This window comes from Dendrobates tinctorius, unplaced genomic scaffold (genome assembly GCF_039654945.1).
Source record: "Dendrobates tinctorius isolate UK_male_01 unplaced genomic scaffold, ASM3965494v1 ptg000020l, whole genome shotgun sequence".
Lineage (NCBI taxonomy): Eukaryota > Metazoa > Chordata > Amphibia > Anura > Dendrobatidae > Dendrobates > Dendrobates tinctorius.
The window spans coordinates 52,585,356-52,606,050 of record NW_027361688.1 but is presented as its reverse complement, the minus strand read 5'-3'; the positions used below and the strand labels follow the sequence as shown (position 1 = coordinate 52,606,050).

Genomic DNA, 20,695 nt, shown 5'->3' with positions numbered 1-20,695 from the left:
ATGCTCCAATGTTGTCCTAAATGACTAATGATGATAAATATAATCCACCTGTGTGTAATCAAGTCTCCTTATAAATGCACCTGCTCTGTGATAGTCTGAGGGTTCTGTTTGAAGCACAGACAGCATCATGAAGACCAATGAGCATAACATGCAGGTCCGTGATACTGTTGTGGAGAAGTTTAAAGCCAGATTTGGATACAAAATGATTTCCAAAACTTTAAACATCCCAAGGAGCACTGTGCAAGCGATCATATTGAATTGGAAGGAGTATCATAACACTGCAAATCTACCAAGACCTGGCCGTCCCTTTAAACTTTGGTTTGGGGCTGCTTTTCTTCAGCAGGGACAGGGAAGATGGTTAAAATTGATGGGAAGATGGATGGAGCCAAATACAGGACCATTCTTGAAGAAAACCTGTTGGAGTCTGCAAAAGACCTGAGACTGGGTCAGAGCTTTGTCTTCCAACAAGACAATGATCCCAAACATAAAGCAAAATCTACAATGGAATGGTTCACAAATAAACGTATCCTGTGTTAGAATGGCCAAGTCAAAGTCCAGACCGGAATCCAATCGAGAATCTGTGGAAAGAGCTGAAAATTGCTGTTCACAAATGATCTCCATCAAACCTCACTGAGCTCGAGCTGTTTGCCAAGGAAGAATGGGCAAGAATTTCAGTCTCTCGATGTACAAAACTGGTAGAGACATGCCCCAAGTGACTTGCAGCTGTAATCGCAGCAAAAGGTAGCGCAACAAAGTATTAAGTTAAAGGGGCCAAATAATATTACACGCCCCACTTATCAGTTTTTGAATTTCCACAAAAATTTAAAATAACCAATACATTTCGTTCAACTTCACAATTGTGTCCCACTTGTTGTTGATTCTTCACCAAAAATTTACATTTGGTATCTTTATCTTTAAAGCATGATATGTGGGAAAAGGTTGAAAAGTTCCAGGGGGCGAATACTTTCGCAAGGCACTGTATGTCACTGTGTAGCAGTAGCCTAAACTTTACAAGAATTACTGTAATAATAATCCTGAAATCTTGCAGTTTTCACTCTCAGGCCTCAGTTTAGGCTGACACCTGCTTTGCACAGTTTACTTTACAAATAGCAGTCATCTCATTATCATCGGTGACAGAACTATAGTGCAAAGCTCCATTCACATGTCGTTGTAGTGACCAGACCCAGGGCCGGCGTGACCACCTGGCGCACCCAGACAAGTCCCAGGGCCCTGAGTAAGACCTGGGCCACTCGCCATCGGGAACACCGGCACGCTATGTGGCCCTTGAGTCTGGTGAGCCCGGTGCCAGCACCTGCGAGTGGACCTCACCACTTTCTCAGGGCTCCGGCACTTGCAGTACTTACCTCTCCTTGTTTCTCCGCAGCCCTGCTGTCTTCTGCATTTTCTGACTCTGTGACATCTCAGGGCAGAGGGTGTGATGATGTCACTACATTGCGCCCTCTGCTCTGAGCACTCAATGATGGCTACGCTGGCGAGTTTGGACCTGTGGCAGCAAAGAGAGGTGAGTATATGATTTTTTATTATGTATGGAGAAATATATGGGGCCATTCTGTATGGAGTATTATATGGGGCACATTCTGTATGGAGGACTATATGGAGCCCATTTGGTATGGAGGACTATATTGGACCCATTCTGTATAGAGTATTATATGGTGTCCATTCTGTATGGAGTATTACATGGGGCACATTCTGTATGGAACATTATATGGAGCCCATTCTGTATGGAGGACTATATGGGACCCATTCTGCTTGGAGAATTACATGGGGCCTGTTCTGTATGGAGCATTACATGGGGCCTATTCTGTATGGAGCATTACATGGGGCCCATTCTGTATGGAGTATTATATGGGGTCCATTCTGTATGGAGTATTATATGGGGTCCATTCTGTAAGTAGCATTATATGGGGCCCATTCTGTATGGAGCATTATATGGGGCCCATTATTCTGTATATAGCAATCTATGGGGCCAATTCTGTATGGGACATTATATGGGGCCCATGATTCTGTATGGAGCATTATATGTTGCCCATTATTCTGTATGGAGCATTATATGGGGCCTATTATTCTGTATGGAGCATTATATGAGGTTCATTATTCTGTATGAAGCAAAATATAGGTCTCATTATACTTTATGGAGGACTATGTGGTGCCCATAATACTTTATGGAGGAATATATGGTGCCCATAATACTGTATGGAGGACTATACTGTCCGGTCTAAAATGAAATCTTTTGAATCCCCCCAAGGGCATGTACAGTGTGCTGCGAGGCTTCACTGGTTTCTGAGATATTGTAGAATGTACAATAGATATCACTCATATGCCCGTTCTCTATGGAGCATTATATGGGGCCCCTTCTGTTTGGAGCATTACATGGGGCCCATTCAGATTGGAACATTATATGGGGCCCATTCTGTATGGAGCATTACATGGGGCCCATTCTGAATGGAACATTATGTGGGGCCCATTCTGAATGGAACGTTATATGGGGCCCATTCTGTATGGAGTATTATATGGGGTCCATTCTGTATGGAGTATTATATGGGGTCCATTCTGTATGTGGCATTATGTATGGCCCATTCTGTATGGAACATTCTATGGGGCCCATTCTGTATGGATCATTCTATGGGGCCTATAATTCTGTATGTAGGAATACATGGTGCCCATTGTATATGGAGTATTATATGGGGCCCATTTATGCTGTATGGAGCATTTTATGGGGTCCATTATACTTTATGGATGACTATGTGGTGCCCATAATACTGTATGGAGGACTATACTGTCCGGTCTAAAATGAAATTTTTTTAATTCCCCCACCAGGGCACGTACTGTGTGCTGCGAAGAGTCATAGATATTACTCATATACCCATCCTCTTTGAGGCATTATATAGGGCCTATTCTGTTTGGAGCATCACATGGGGCCCATTCTGTGTGGAGCATTATATGGGGCCTATTCTGTATGGAGAAATAGAAGTGTCCCATTCTGTATGGAGGACTATATGGGGGCCATTCTGCACGGAGGATTATATGGGGCCTGTCATAGAAAATATTTGAAAATCCTTGATGTCCCTCATGTCCCCCCTCCCTTTTTTTCTTTCATCAACCATTTGTCATGTGGAGCTGTGAGCTAGCAATCAACCGTCTTTATGTAAAATGGCAGTGACACAGCTATGTGAAGCAGATTAATTAAAATGTGAGGATGTCTATTGTCTCCACATAGAGACAAGAAAAGACGTTATTAGGGTCTGAAGATGATCAATGAACCTCTGACACCCTGTGCAAATAGCCACAGTGACAGTACAATTTATAAAGCAGACAGTGTGGCTCCGGGTGAAAATATGGAATATTGATATTTCTATCCATTCGATATTAATGAGACGTATATTGTCGGCAATGGGATAAACTAGGCAATCATACACGTATTTTCTCATAATCTCAACCCCCTCCAAAAGACCCCAAAGCCATAAGGGCCATGGTAGCTAGGCCATGTTTGGTTTCTAAGCGTAGTTAAAATCCCGATAGAAAAGATGACATTAGTCTCAAACTTATGCGGTCATCTTCTGAGGAATTATTACATAAATTGGGATTTCCTAAAATTATGAAGGGCTGAGTCCAGCCCACAACCGGGACCTTGTGAGGTCATTGTAGAGGCGTGTGTGGGTGGGACTCAGGGTCTGAAAGAAGATCGATCCCAATTATGATCAGTGTTCATACAGAGAGTTACATATCCTGTGTATGTAGGGACCCCGTCTTGACGGCCAAAACAAAGCGCTCTCCTTCAGCTAGACTAAATTGTCTCTGCGATCGGTGTAGTAAGTTCTTCTGTTCATCCCTTTTATTTTATGTAACTGTTTACACTGTATTGTTTTGTCCTCTTTGTAAAATCTTTTGAATGTTTTTCACAAACACTGCCTAGTTCTGTTCCTTTTGTTCTGTAAACTACACACCTCGCAGTGATAGCTACAGTAACAGTGTCCATTCGACAGAAACAGATTAGTGGTGGCAGCGAGTAGTCTGGTGACATCTGAGAGTTGGATGTGACAGTACCGGGGTGTGTACGCATATTCAATATGTTGGAATCCGGAAGTGTATATGCCGTATGCTCAATGTTAATTTTCTGATAGCCAGCTTAGTGGTGCGAACAGGCTGCGGCCTTCTCCGTTGATCATCGGCCAATCGTGTAATTGTGCGGATGATAGGAGACAGCAGGGAGCTGTTCGCTCCAGAGATCACAGTGGGTGGTACTCGTGACCTTCCCGGCCTGTGATATCAGGGATTTGAGGGCTTTTGAAATTCCTGACAAATATTCGGATCCCTGACAGGGACTTTTCTGTATGGAGGACTATATGGGGCCCATTCTGTATGGAGTGTTATATTGGATCCATTCTGTATGGAGAATTATATGAGGCCCATTCTGTATGGATCAATATATGGGGCCCATTCTGTATGAAGTATTATATGGGGCCCATTCTGTATGGAGCATTATATAAAGCACATTCTGTATGGAACATTATATGGAGTCCATTTTGTTTGGAGGACTATGTGGGCCCATTCTGTATGGAGCATTATATGGGCCCATTCTTTATGGAATATTACATGGGACCCATTCTGTATGGAGTAGTATATGGGGCCCATTCTGTATGGAGCAATATATGGGACCCATTCTGTATTGAGTATTATAAGGGGTCCATTCTGTATTTAGCATTATTATGAAGCTCATGCTATATGGAGGACTATATGGGGCCCATTCTGTACGGAGTATTATATGGGACTCATTCTGTATGGAGCATTATATGGGGCACATTCTGTATGGAATATTATATGGGGTCCATTCTGTATTGGGGACTATATGGGGCCCATTCTTTATGGAGTATTATATGGGACCCATTATTCTGCATGAAGCAATATAAAGTATGGGGCCCATTATACTTTATGGAGGACTATGTGGTGCCCATTATACTTTATGGAGGATTATGTGGTGCCCATAATACTTTATGGAGGATTGTGTGGTGCCCATAATACTGTATGGAGGACTATGTGGTGCCCATAATACTTTATGGAGCATTATGTGGTGCCCATAATACTGTATGCAGAACTATACTCTCCGGTATATAATGAAATCTTTAGAATCCCCCCCAGGGCACCTGTGTTCAGCGAGGATTCACTGGTTTCTGAGCTAGATATTACTCATATAATGTACGGTAAGTGAAATCTTTGGCATTGTAGAATACCTATATTTCTCTGCCATATCTGTGCATCATGTATTATGGTATGTGTTAAAGGGGCCCCACTGAGACTTTTTCACCTGGAGCCGGCTCTGCCCAGACCTAAAATAAAAGTCTCACAGGCAAATATACAGTATGGTTGTGAGTTTAGATTAGTAGAGCCGCAGTCGGTCGAGGAATTGTGGTCCATACACAGATGATTAGGCACAGACATGTCAATACAGGCTAATATGTAGGCAAATAACGTAGACTTTCCAGCTGATGATACTGTAGGTGGTGGAGAACGTTCACCTCCTTCTCTCACCTTCCTCTCAAATGTCACAGATTAGTGTGCTATTCAGCCGAGGTCATGGAGATAGATCTTCTACCAAGGAAATCTATCAGTGTTAAGGTACTGTCACACTAAGCGATATCGCTAGCAATATCGCTATAACTTGTGACGTTATAGCGATATTACTAGCGATATCGCTGTGTCTGATACTTACCTACAACCCGCTCCCCCGCTGCTTATCGCTGATCGCGCGAGAACAGGCTGGACTGTTTCTCGTCGTCAGCTTCCTGCGGCGCTTCCTGCTGTGACGACGAGCGACGCATGGAGCCGGGCGGGAGGACGCAGGATCGCCTGGTGTGACAGGTAAGTAGCGACCCCCGTCCCCAGCGATGTCGCTAGTGAGATCTGCCAGTGTGGCAGCTCACTTGCGACCACTTAGCGATGTACCAGCGATCCTGACCGTGTCATATCGCTGGTCGGGATCGCTGGTACATCGTTAAGTGTGATAGTACCTTTAGACCACTTAAAGGGTTGTCCACTGCTGATTGGCTGCAACCTTCACATTTTTGTGAGAGTGTTTCTAAAGCTCCAGGGGCGTAACTAGAACTGATTGGGCCCCCTTAAAGACACACCCCGTCAAAACCACACCCCCTTCAAGACACACCCCATTACTGATATTGCATACTAGAGTCACATTAACTAACAGAATTAGAAATAATGTAACACAATTATTCCTAATCCTGTAACTCAGTCAATACAATCAAATTAGTTACGCCACTGTAAAGCTCATTAAATATGCACATTGTCTCTTCAGAGAGTAAAGGCCCTGTCTCACATAGTGCCTGTGATTTTGCTACATGTGACATGCAGCAGCGACCGGCGCCCCTGCTGGATATCGCTGATCGTGCAGGAATTTCCTGGGCCATTTTTTCATCGTCGGCGTCCCGCTGGCCAGAGCGCATCGCTGTGTTTGATTGCTGTATCGTTGCTGCGTCGCTGAAGAGATCTGCCTGTTTGACATCTTACTAGCGATTATTTATCGACGCACCAGCGATCCCTACCAGGTCGTATCGTTGTCGGGATCGCTGGTGCGTCGCTAAATGTAACGAGTCCCTAAGAGCAGTGGCGTAACTACCGGGGTAGCAGCCGAAGCGGTTGCTTTGGGGCCTGGCCCATATAGGGGCCTGGGTCCCTGGCTCCAATCGGCGCTACCCGGGTAGTGCAATTAACTACAACTCCTCCCCTAGCAATGCATGTCTCTTGCACTTGCAGCCCCCGGACGGTGCTTATTCCATCTTCAGTTCTCCGGTGTTCTTCCTGCTTTCAGTGTCCGCTCATTACCTATGCGCATAAGTAATGAGCGGCTCATTACATATGCGCATATGTAATGAGTGGCACCACGTGGACGCTGAAAGAAGGAAGAACACTGCTGAGATGAGAAGATGGAACAAGCACCGGCTGGGGGCTGCAAGAGACAGAGAGAGAGGTGACCGAGTATAACGGAGGGAGGCTCAGGGGCAGGCTCTGTCTGGCCTGGCGGGCTACCGGGTAAATATACACCATGTGGTGCTGGGTGCTATATACCATGTGGTGCTGGGTGTTATATACCATGTGGTGCTGGGCGCTATATACCATGTGGTGCTGGGCGCTATATACCATGTGGTGCTGGGCGCTATATACCATGTGGTGCTGGGCGCTATATACCATGTGGTGCTGGGCGCTATATACCATGTGGTGCTGAGCGCTATATACCATGTGGTGCTGGGCGCTATATGCCATGTGGTGCTGGGCGCTATATACCATGTGGTGCTGGGTGCTATATACCATGTGGTGCTGGGAGTTATATACCATGTGGTGTTGGGCACTATATACCATGTGGTGTTGGGCGCTATATACCATGTGGTGCTGGGCGCTATATACCATGTGGTGCTGGGCGCTATATACCATGTGGTGCTGGGCGCTATATACCATGTGGTGTTGGGTGCTATATACCATGTGGTGCTGGGTGCTATATACCATGTGGTGCTGGGCGCTATATACCATGTGGTGCTGGGCGCTATATACCATGTGGTGCTGGGCGCTATATACCATGTGGTGCTGGGTGCTATATACCATGTGGTGCTGGGCGCTATATACCATGTGGTGCTGGGTGCTATATACCATGTGGTGCTGGGTGCTATATACCATGTGGTGCTGGGTGCTATATACCATGTGGTGCTGGGCGCTATATACCATGTGGTGCTGGGCGCTATATACCATGTGGTGCTGGGCGCTATATACCATGTGGTGCTGGGCGCTATATACCATGTGGTGCTGGGTGCTATATACACCATGTGGTGCTGGGCGCTATATATATACCAGGTGGTGCTGGGTGCTATATACACCAGGTGGTGCTGGGTGTTATATACCATATGGTGCTGGGTGCTATATAGCATGTGGTGCTGGGTGTTATATACCATGTGGTGCTGGGCGCTATATACACCATGTGGTGCTGGGCGCTATATACACCATGTGGTGCTGGGTGCTATATACACCATGTGGTGCTGGGTGCTATATACACCATGTGGTGCTGGGTGCTATATACACCATGTGGTGCTGGGTGCTATATACCATCTCTTGCTGGGCGCTGGGTGCTGTATACCATGTGGTGTTGGGTCAGCAACTTAAAATATAAAATTATCAATGCTTAACTTATTTGATTGTATTGACTGAGTTACAGGATTAGGAATAATTGTGTTACATTATTTCTAATTCTGTTACTTAATGTGACTCTAGTATGCATTATCAGTAAGGGGGTGTGTCTTGAAGGGTGTGTGGTTTTGAGGGGGTGTGTCTTTAAGGGGGCCCCATTTAAAAGTTTGCTATGGGGCCCAATCAGTTCTAGTTACGCCCCTGCATAAGAGGACTGGAACTCTAGTGCCACCTATTGGAAGTAGCAATCCTAAAAGTCCATATCGAACCTGCCCCTCAGGGGTGCCCTCGAAACACAGTGTTTGCAGATTGAAATTATGGTTTGGCTTTTATGCTATGTCATATGGCAAGGCTCGTTAAAGGATCGATATTGACTTTTAGGATTTCTGCTCCCAATAGGTGGTACTAGAGTTCTAGTTCTCTTCCTCTCTGAAGAGGCAACTTGCATGTTTATTTTTCCAGAGGAGCATTGCAAGGCTTAAGGCTGTGTGCACACGCTGCGGATTATGTGCGGATTCATCCGCGCGGATTTTGTAAAATCCGCAGGTGAAACCGCAGGTCAAAAGACCTGCGGTTTTACCTGCGGATTGCTCTGCGGTTTTGCCCTGCGGTTTTTCATCTCCTCAATGGAGGAGATGGCAAACCGCAGGAGAATCCGCAGAAAGAATTGACATGTCAATTCTTTCTGCGGATTGAAAACCGCAGATAATCCGCGCGGAAAATTCCGCACCGTCTGCACTGCGGTTTTTGATTCCCATAGGGAATCATGGTACTGTACACCGCAGCAAAAACTGCTGCGGGTCCGCAGCGGCCAAAACCGCTGCGGAACCGCAGCAAAATCCGCAGCGTGTGCACACAGCCTAAAAGTCTCCTTACCTTTGCATGGCATTCTTGACATGTCACTGTCCGGAAGGAGAAACGTTACCCCATTGATAAAGCTCATGAAATTAGCTGCAGTGATCATCTGACATTATGTCAATAGACCGGTGAGATACACAAGGCTGAGAGCATCTCTCCAGGAGGTACAGTGGCATGTAAAAGTTTGAGAACCCCTGGTCAAAATTACTGTTATTGTGAACAGTTAAGCAAGTTGAATATGAAATGATCTCTAAAATGCCTAAATTTAAAGATGACACATTTCCTTTGTATTTTCTGAAGGTCTTTTACAATCAAGTCGGGGTTCTGATTTGCCTCTAGCAATCCTACGAGAAGCTCTCATTGAAATTTTGCTTGGTCTTCCAGACCTTATCTTGACCTCCACTGTTGCTGCCATTTCTTAATTACATTTCGAACTGACAAAAGAGCAACTTGAAAACACTTAGAGGAGGCTGGTTTTATATAAAGCTGGGAAATTTGCATCACCTGGCCTTTCCTAACAATGATAGTGAATAAGCCATAACTCTAACAAGCTAACTAAGGTCTGAAACCTTGGTCAAAATTATCTGAGCACACAAATCTCCAAGGGTGCCCAAACTTTTGTGTTGGCCTACAGTATTTTACTTTTTGTAATTTTCAAAATGTGAAAGATGAAAAATATATCATGTATGTATTTTTCTCCCCTAAATTACAAAGGAAATGTGTCATCTTTTGTTACGGGCTGGCGGAACGCACCAAATAATAAAGATGGAATAGTATATGAGGTGCGTTCGTAGCCTGGGGCCCACCGTGCAGAGGTGACCAACTGCAGCTAAACAATGAGGAGAAGGCGTGTAGGGGAAAGCCGGACACCGGTTGGTAACCACTAACCCGGTGCTAGCAGGAAAGAACTCCATTACTACACGTAGTTCGCACCAGCCGGCGAACAACCGCAACCTGTTAACGTCACAGGTCATGGTAATGCGAACCACCGCTTGGAGCTGGTGCAATGTCCGCCCTGACGGACGCCACTAACCAGCCTGTCAACGGTGCTGGAAAGCGCACATATGGCGCACGGCACTGCTCTGGCGGACGCTGCAGTAGCAGTAGTCCAGGAGTCCTGTACTGGCCGACACCCAGGGCGTTAGTGGATGATGAGGAGACACACTGCGGCACTAAGTAGTGTCAGAGCTACGGTGCTGACTCTTGTTCCTAACACTAACTCATACGTAATATCCAAGGAGGGGGGAATTATAATGCGTCAGTCACCAGGCTCATTCATCGATCATCACACATACACTAAGCACTATAGCCTCAGAGTCTATCAAAGCACGGGGCGGCCATGCGAACCTTTTATAGTCGTGTCCTTCCGGGACCTTCCTAATCCCCCTGATGGTCCAATCAGAACTGGAGAAGGACGTGAGCATGTGACTCCCGATCCCCAATGGGAGATCGTCCCATGAGCATGCTCAGTGAAGCGACGGAAGGACTTAGACTCAGGAGTCTTTTGCTGCTGGCCAGGCTGCATTGCCATAACTGGACCAGAGGTGGCAGCAGCAACCGAGCCCACACTGCTGGTGTGAGCAGAACGCCAGGATCAAGGAGTCTGCTGAGCAGGCTCCACTGCAGCTGAAGAAGAATGGGAGACCGTCGACGGCAAGACTCGGGATTCCTGCTGTGCAGCGCCCGGAACCCGATGCCTAACATCTTTAACTTTAGGCCTTTTAGAGATCATTTCATCTTCAGTTTGATTAACTGTTCACATTAAGAGAAATTTTGACCAGAGGTGCCCAAACTGTAAGCATAGAGTTTGATTACTGTATGCAACACCCAGGAGTTGTACAGTAATGGACAACCCCTTTTAAGAATTCCAAAAGTCTTATTTCAGGAAATCGGATTTTTTTTTCCAAGTAGATCCAAATATTTTTTTTACATGTGTATTGCTTCATGATATTGGGGATCCTTATACTGAGTGGGGGGCTGACAATGAGGACCCTCCTACTAGGTTAAACTGAGCGGGGAGCTGGCATTGGGGGCCATCATACTGTGAGAGGTTATGGAAGTATGATAATGAGGGTTCATCATACTCTGTAGGGGGCTTTGGGGACCATGATAGTGTATGGAGTGGAGGGCTTTTGGGGAACAATACTGAGTGGGGGGCTGTGGGAGTGTCATATTGAGAGGCCATCATACTATGTGGGGTCATTGATACTGAGTGGGGCTTCCATACTGAGTGATGGCTATGAGGGCATCGTACTCACAGGTGTGGGGGTTTTATACTCTGTGTGTGTCGGTGGGGGGTCCTTTTGGGATCATTATATACTCTATAATAGTCAGAGTTTTTGTGATTGAGAACACTAAGAGAGCTTCGATAGGGCAACAGGTACATAATTACTGTGTACGTGCCACAATATATCACCCTGCATGTTTATAAAAGTTGGGTGATATGACTCTGCCTACTCCATGGATTTATTCTCTCTGTTAGAGAGGGGCAAGGCCCAATTAAAGATTTTGCTATGGGACCCCATGAATTTTATATACATCACTGCTTGCAGAAAATGTTTGAAGCTGTGAGTCACATACATAGATTAATCCTATGGAGCAGGGGCGTAACGATTGCGGTGCAGAGGGTGCGAGGGTGGAGGCCTGCCGGCACCAGCGCAAAGTTAAACTGGATGTGCATTATTGGACACACATTCAGCAAGCATGTTGCGGCACAAAGACCCATTGGGTCCGTGCACGTCAATACACGCTGCCAGCCAATCTGCGGCCAGCAGCTGATGTCGGTGTGCACATGACTGAAGGTGCCTGGCATTGCCGTCATGCACTCCCATCGCTTGCGCGCTGACGTGAGCTGGTACCTTTAGAAGAGGATCCCGCGTGGTTGGGGAGCGGAGGGAGGGAAGGTGAGTATAATAACTTATTTTTTTCTGTGCATTAAAGAACAGTGGCAGAATGGGGGACATATATACCAGGATGGAAAATATATATATACCAGGATGGGGCCCAGGATAAGGGACATATATACCAGGATGGGGGATATATATAGCAGTATGGGGGTACATACCAGGAAGGAAGATATACATATCAGTACGGGGAGCATATATACAAGGCTGGAGGATATATATACCAGGATGGGGGGGTATATATATCAGTATGGGGAACATCTATACCAGGATGCAGGATATATATACGAGGATGGAGCCCAGGATAAGGGACATATATACCAGGAGGGTGATAATTACTGTAATTACTACTGGTTCCGCTAGGGGGCGCTGTGTGGATGTCCCAAGAGAGAGGATGAGTGGCAGAATACTGAGTGGCCGTTGTGTATCTCAAAGTGGGTGGCTTTGAGATGAAGGCTTGGTTATGTGCTGATCAGCAGAGCTGATCTTTTGTGCCTATGTGTTAGGGAGAAGCCTTCAGGCAGCTGGAGAGATGGGCGGGTTCTAGCTGCCTACAAATCCACCCAGGGGTGTGTCTGATAACACCTATAGTAAAAGGCTATGTGAGTATGTGAAGGACCTGTGATGAGGTCATAGCCATGTGACCCGGTGGGCGTGGCTACGGACCATATATATGGTGGCCAGGGTAGGTCACATGGGGTGAATGTTGGGACCTGATTGGTCCAGTTTGGAAGGTCCCAACAGCCTGTGGAGCGGCTGTGTGTGAGCAATGGCGATGTGTGCCTGAGAGCTCCCTGGAGGGAACCAACGTATGCGATGGTGCAGCCATGAGAGAACCCTGACGTGGGTGAGATAATGATGAGGCTGAAGAGCCTGAGTATGGACATTGAGTAACCTGTGTGTGACCACAGGCTTAACCAGAGTGAAGCTATAATGGACGCTATGCTGTAAAGCTGTTTATGTTGCTTCTGTGGTTTATGATGACGAATAAACCTCATGGACTATGTTATGGCTTATGAAAACCCGTGCTGGATCTGATTGTGTGGCTGCCAAGGGAGTGTCCCCCAAACTTGAATGACAGCGCTACCTCACAATATATATATACCAAGATGGTTGAGGGACATATATATACCAGGATGGAGCCCAGGACAATGGACACATATACCAGGATGGGGACTATATATAAAGCAGCATGGGGATATATCTACCAGGATGGGGCCCAGGATAACAGACACATATACCAGAATGGGGGATATACATACCAGGATGGAGGACATATATATCAGGATAGGGCCCAGGAAAACGGACACATATACCAGGATGGGGAATATACTTATCAGCATCGGGGATATATACCAGGATGGGGCCCAGGATAAGGGACTATACCAGGAGGGGGATATACAGTGTATAAAAGGATAGGGGATTTAAATATACCAGGATGGGGGTACATACCAGTATGAGGAACATACATACCAGGATGGGGCCCAGGATAACGGAAATTTATACGAGGATGTGGAAAATACATACCAGGATGGAGGGCATATATATACCAGGACGGGGCCCAAGGTAAGGGAAAATATATACCAGGATGAGGGACATACATACCAGGATGAAGGACATATATATACCAGGATTGAGCCCAGGATAATGGACACGTATAGCAGGATGGGAAATATACATATCAACATGGGGATATACAGTGTATACAGTGTATACCAGGATGGGGCTCAGGATAACAGACACATATACCAGGATGGGGGATATACTTATCAGCATGAGGAATATATACTGTATATACCAGGTGGGACACAGGATAATGGACATATATAGCAGGATAAGTGATATACATACCAGGATGGAGGACATACATAAATACCAGGATGGGGCCCAGGCAGGCTCGGACTGGCCCACCGATCCCTCGGTGGGCCCCGCCCCCGAATGTCACTGTCACTCACAGGTCACAGTCACTGGTCGCTGGAGTCGTACCTGTGTTGTGACTGAGTCACTGATGAATCAGATCATCCAGCGCCGGCGCCGCCCCGATCTCGTCTGCCCGGCCCCTGGCCCGCCCGTACAGTGCGGCACCCGCCTCCGCCATTCGACTCGGCCACACATAGCACAGCACACAGGGCAGGAAAGCAGCGCCGACTCCACCCCTGGTGTCCCTCCTCACGTGACCGCGTTGTCTGTGTGCAGCCAGGGAACGCGCGCTGCCTCTGCAGAACCACCTCGGCTGCCTGACTGAGTCTGCATGATCTGATCCAGCGCTGCGCTGCTGCCTGCTGCTGCATTAATGTAAGTAAAAGTGCAGTGCCACCCACACTGCCACCAATGTACAGGAGGACTCTGGAGGAATGCTGCGCTGGGCCTTGCAATGGGCCCCCCTCTGCCTGGTCTGCCTGGTCTGTGTAGTGGGCCGGGCCCCCTCTGCCAGGGCCTTGTAGTGTGCCCCCCCTACTTGGGCTGTGTAGCGGCCCCCCTCTGCCTGGGCTGTGTAGTGTGCCCCCCTCTGCTTGGGTCATGTATTGGCCCCCCTCTACCGGGCCATGTAGTGGGCCCCCCTCTGCCAGGGCCTTGTAGTGGGTCCCTCTCTGCCTGGGCTGTGTAGTGGCCCCCTCTGGTATCAAGTCGATGTAGTAAGCTCCGTTCTGGTATCATGTCTATGTTGTAAGCTCCATTCAAAATCAATGAATTATTCGCTCACAATTTGTTTCTGTCAAATCAACTCCAAAGAAATCAAATGTACATCAGGGAATTCACACAGGGAAGAAGCCACAGTTATGTTCAGAAAGTGTGATATGTACATTTTTATTTCAGCATCAAATTTACAGGGGAGAAGCCATAGTTACATTCTGCGTGTAAGTAGTAAGTATCGTATTCGTATCTATGTAGTAAGCTCCGTTCTGGTATCATGTCGATGTAGTAAGCTCCACTCTGGTATCATGTCGATGTTGTAAGCTCCGTTCTGGTATCATGTCGATGTTGTAAGCTCCGTTCTGGTATCATGTCGATGTAGTAAGCTCCGTTCTGGTATCATGTCGATGTAGTAAGCTCCGTTCTGGTATCATGTCTATGTAGTAACCTCCGTTCTGGTATCGTGTCGATGTAGTAACCTCCGTTCTGGTATCATGTCGATGTAGTAACCTCCGTTCTGGTATCGTGTCGATGTAGTAACCTCCGTTCTGGTATCGTGTCGATGTAGTAACCTCCGTTCTGGTATCGTGTCGATGTAGTAACCTCCGTTCTGGTATCGTGTCGATGTAGTAACCTCCGTTCTGGTATCATGTCGATGTAGTAACCTCCGTTCTGGTATCGTGTCGATGTAGTAACCTCCGTTCTGGTATCGTGTCTATGTAGTAACCTCCGTTCTGGTATTATGTCGATGTAGTAAGCTCCGTTCTGGTATCGTGTCGATGTAGTAAGCTCCGTTCTGGTATCGTGTCGATGTAGTAACCTCCGTTCTGGTATCATGTCGATGTTGTAAGCTCCGTTCTGGTATCATGTCGATGTAGTAACCTCCGTTCTGGTATTATGTCGATGTAGTAAGCTCCGTTCTGGTATCATGTCTATGTTGTAAACTCCCTTCTGGTATCATGTCGATGTTGTAAGCTCCGTTCTGGTATCATGTCGATGTAGTAAGCTCCGTTCTGGTATTATGTCGATGTAGTAAGCTCCGTTCTGGTATCATGTCTATGTTGTAAACTCCCTTCTGGTATCATGTCTATGTTGTAAACTCCGTTCTCGTATCATGTCTATCTTGTAAGCTCCGTTCTCGTATTATGTCGATGTAGTAACCTCCGTTCAAAATATATATAAAATATAATGATTATTAGACAATGTAACCAGCGGTGTAGATTCCAAAATGGGGTCACTTTTTAACTTCAAAGTAACACAGGTCAGATTTGCAAAAAATGGCCTGGGCATTAAGGTGAAAACAGGCCTGGGGCCCTAAAGGATTAAATGAATCGTAGTGCGGAAAGATCTGCAGCATATGAACAACGGTGCAGCTTTTAGTAGAATTAGGATGCTGAAATGATGCAGATTTGGCGTGGGATATACGGCAAAAGAACCCATGGTGTAATTCCACGATCTCAAAGCCTAAATGTTGAGTTGTACATTACTGTAGGTGGGCCCCTAAAATTAATTCCCTTGGTGGGCCCTAGACACCCCAGTCCGACCCTGGGCCCAGGATAAGGGACATATATGCCAAGATGGTGGATATATATATACCAGGAGGGAGGACATGTATATATACCAGTGTGGGGCCAGGGTGGAGGACATATATATACACGAGGCTGGGGGGCCGGTCCAAATCTTGCACCGAGGTCCATCAGACTCTAGTTATGCCACCGCTATGGGGTAACCCTTCTGTGGCAGCGCTGCTGTGACATGATGGAGTGCCAGTCTGCTCTTGTTATTTACTGCAGTGAAAAAAAAGAAATTGTTACATTATACAGCGGTGAAATAATGTGAGCAGTCAGTGGCTCCATCTGTGTGTCCATTATATCACAGCACAGTGGCTGAATACATGGACATGCATCTCCTTGTGCCGGGAATTTGGGACTTGTCATGTGCACACCTTCGCCCCTGGTACTAAGCAGATGATCTGTGGTTCCCATGGGTGCTACATGAGCTTTCTGAGACTGGGAGAAACAGGCAGGATGAAGAGGAAGGAGGGAGGTGAAGAGGAGGCGTTCTGCTGCCAGGGCCTGCAGCTGCCACACATGCTGCTCTCAGCTCTGTGACCCTGCTGGAGATGTGCTATAGAGTCTAGATGGAACATTCCCAAATTGGTCCTCTGGAGGGTGGATGCGGTCGTGTTGCTAGGAGACATCTTCTTTGTTCTCAGGTACCCAGGTATGTGACAGACGATAACTGCAGTCTAATCTGTGCCGGCTGACGATGACACGACACGTGCTGCCTAGATCTCCAGACCCCATGGCGCACCCCACTGCGGCGAGCACCTGAGCGATCAATTATTGAGATGGGTAAATGAATTAAGCTGGGGGTGACGGAAGATTGCAGAGAGGCATCAAGGTCATTCGTAAGGACGCGGCTGGAGTCTATGTAGAGAAAATATCACGTGTGATAATTATATTTTAGGCTGATCCGAGGATTTTGGAGAGATTCGGTTACAGTCTGTGACCCTATAGTGGGTGTAGGTTACTTTTGTGGCCTCTTTTTATAATAGTGATTAATAGTGAGAGCAGCATTTCCCGGATTAGTGGAATGTGGAGCCGCTGGGGGTAGACCGCCTCTCGATACTATGTACACAAACTGGCTAGAGATGACGCTTTGCGTAAGATGGACAGAGGCTATGTAACTGCAGAATCCTAAATCCTGACAGCTTACGGTGCGCACGCCGTCAGAAGTCACCGCTTATGCCGTCACAGTGGGTGGCAACAAGACCACAAGTATGCGATTTTCATCTATGTGGTCCACATGGCGACTAGACATGCTTGGCTTCTCTATGTTCACCTGGCCAGGTACGTCTAGTCAGAATGTGTCTGGAAATATGCAAATTATATACATGCAGTCACATGACTTTCCCACACTCACCAGCAATACCGGTGAATCCTGACAGCTTGTCCACCGCATGCTATCATGATTAAGAAGTCTGTAGTCACATAGAATGTCACTAATTAAAGGATTGTCTATTTTTTGTTGATTTTTTTCTTAATTAAATATGTTTGTGCTTAAAATCATTTTTTGCAATTGGATTTGATTGATGTCGTTTGCTGGTCGAAGAAAGTTTACTGAGAATCTATCAGTGAACTCCTTCAGATAGTCTGAAACTTTGTAAGTTTTTTCATTGTCTTTTTCTGAGCTTCTTACAGTTGCGTTATGACCACAGACCACATTAAAGTTAAATGTGCATAGAAAGAAAGAGCCCGTAAAAGCCAAATGGTTCAAAATATTTCATAAAATGCAATTTCAGAAAAATGATTTTTAGCTCCAAATGCATACATTTAAAACACAAATACCTAAAGTTATCAAACCCATTTGAGGAGTTTGTAATTGCTTTTACCCTACAAGTTCACTACAATTTTGTAAGCAGTAGCATTCAATAAAATTGTCTGCATCTAGGGGTAGCCACTGCAGGAAGGATTATTAGGCTATATTCACACGTTGCATTTTTGCTGTGTTCTTTTCTGCAGGCAAAACCTGATCTCTTGGCAGTAAAGAAGTAGGTTTTGCAGAGTTTTTTGCTGCAAAAACACAATGTGTGAACATAACCTTACAATATAAACGTAAAGGAATGGTCATGAAGACCACCCATTTTTAAGTAGAATCCGGCCTCAAATGAAAGATCGACTATGTAATGCACATATTGGCCAAGTCCACTGTAGGTGCAAATGGAGATGAGCAAATTTCACAAAATTAATTTTGGATAAATTCCATCCAGGCAAAATAAATAGGCTGGATCAAATTTGTCTTAAAAAAATATTCTTTGTGCTCTGACTAATGCTCTGAGGTCTCTCTAGAATAAAATGTATACGAAATGGACGGTCAAGAAGGGGTTAAATATGGCTAATTGTCTCCTAGGCCCAAACCTCAGTTGTCGCCCTTGCTCCTCCGCATGCTATGTTGTACTCTTCACACCTTCTGATTAGAGATGGGCGAACCCAAACAGTAAAGTTCGGCGTTCGTACCGAATACTTTCTGCTCAGGTTCGGCCCCCCCAAATACAGGATTTTTGTCACGCTGCATGACAGCGTAGCAAACGCTGCTTCTGATCGGCGGTAACGACTCCATTACTAACCCGCGGGCTTGATGTCACCAAACAATGCAAAGGTAATATCAACCCCACAAATATTACCCCACTTGCCACCTCTATAGGTCAAGTAGGAAGAGCCTGTCAAAACGCCAGAAATGGCGCCTTTTTTGGGCGGCTGTGAGCTGCTATTTTTTAGGCTGGGGGGGGCAATATCCATGGCCCCTTACCAGCCTGAGAATACCAGCCCCTAGCTGTCTGCTTTAACAAGGCTGGTTGTCAAAAATGAGGGGGACCCCATGCCTTTTTTTTAATTATTTGTTTAAATAATTTAAAAAAAACAGCTTGGGGACCCCTCTATTATTGATAACCAGCCTTGTTGAAGCTGACAGCTGAGGGTTGCAGCCCCCAGCTGTGAGTTTTGCCTGGCTGGTTATCAAAAATACAGGGGAACTCACGTCATTTTTTAAAATTATTTATTTTGAGCGTTTTCGCCGGCTGATAAATACACCCATCTGCCGCTTCTGCTCTCACTGATCGCAACAACCAGGGATCCGCCCATCTCTACTTCTGATACTTCACCTCATGACATTGTCATGCATTGTACCCCATGTGAACACGTAAGGTCTTGAACCAGAAAATCTGAAGCGTGAGCACAGGATAATGAGTGGAGAACCCCAGGGGGAGCTATGGATGCAGAACAACTGAGGGACAGGTCTAAGACTAGGTTTAAGCTTTTATTATGTTATATCCCTTTACCTTCCCTATAAATAATCCCAAAAAATGTATCTTGTCCAAAAGAGAATGGGGTTTGCATATACTCCGCTACTATGAGGCTGTTGTAGAAATGGCACTATTTTACCAAGTGCTCTGTGATACCCATACGAACTTGTGGAACATATTAATAGCAGCAGCTTTAGTCTGGCGTTCCACTCCAAAACTCGCTTTATGCTCCTTATGCTCCAAGCAGCAATTTTGCATCTTGGTTTGATGTTTTGTGACTTGTCGTTGTTGCGATACCTTGTAGGTCTTAATTGAAGGTAGCAATTTTTGGACACAAGTTCTGAATTGTAGTGAAAATCTACCTGTAGCCCCAGGGGTACTTGTAGGGGTTGTCCAGTCTTGAATATCCATTTTCTTGTGAACTGTTAAGAAAGTAGGGTTTTTAGAGGAAGGTTCTCTCGTTCAGGACCCTCATCTCTTGGTAAGAGTAGAAAGTGGTGATAAAGAGTATCTCTCACTCTGGACAGCCTGTCTTACTTGCATTACAAACACAATTTATTGAGTACACTGGGGCACACTTTGTGTTTTGCACATTGTAAAGAGACTCTACTAACAAGCAGGGATTGTCCTAAGTGGACAGCTTCCTTAAAGAGGACTTGTCACCAGATCATAAGTGGCCAGTGTTATCAAGGGGGCGTGGCTCACAGGATAATTATAATTAGACATGCCCCTGAGGAACCTGTGAGCCACGCCTTCTTGGAAAAGACCATGCTGGATTTATTTAAAAAACAAGCATTACTAAGGGGAGCAGTGAGAATAAATTAAGAGCAAAAACCGCTGGCTATTGTACTGGTGACAGGTCCTCCATGTTAGGGAGCCTTGTGTGGATTCATATTATGACGCAAATACAAATCTATGAAGCCTGTTCCTCTGTATGCCTCAGATTCACATAAAATGTATGAAAAAAATCACATGGGACATATTTAATTGGATTTGAAGGACATACTGATAGGGAATTTATTTTGTATGCCACAATGGGGACAGTGATGATAATGCTTGTAAAGCCAAAATCAGTAGTGTCTCCAAAATACAGAAGAGGGGTCAATGTTTCAATTCAATTCAATAGTTTTTTTCTGTGGTTTTGGCACAGAAACACTGATGTAAAAATACTAACCAAATGCTGAATTTGTGAATGTGACCTTAGGCTCACTCAAATGTAATTAATAGGTCAATTGGGATGAACACTGAGCCATATGGGAAAAGCACTTATGATCCTCATACATGCTCAAAA

The 20,695-nt window shown here is 45.8% G+C and overlaps 1 protein-coding gene across 4 annotated transcripts in view; it reads left to right on the top strand.

The window, feature by feature from the left end:
* RELL2 (RELT like 2) overlaps positions 1-20,695 on the top strand; it is a 148,610-nt gene that overhangs the window by 4,062 nt on the left and 123,853 nt on the right. Inside the window, exon 1 of one of the 4 annotated variants that reach the window (XM_073568044.1) lies at positions 16,506-16,823. The exons of 2 other annotated variants lie outside the window; for them this stretch is intronic. The gene's annotated coding sequence lies outside the window, so the exon portion shown is untranslated. Of the gene's footprint in view, positions 1-16,505; positions 16,824-20,695 lie in introns of those variants that run through there. One more of the 4 variants, XM_073568047.1, reaches the window with a different exon arrangement.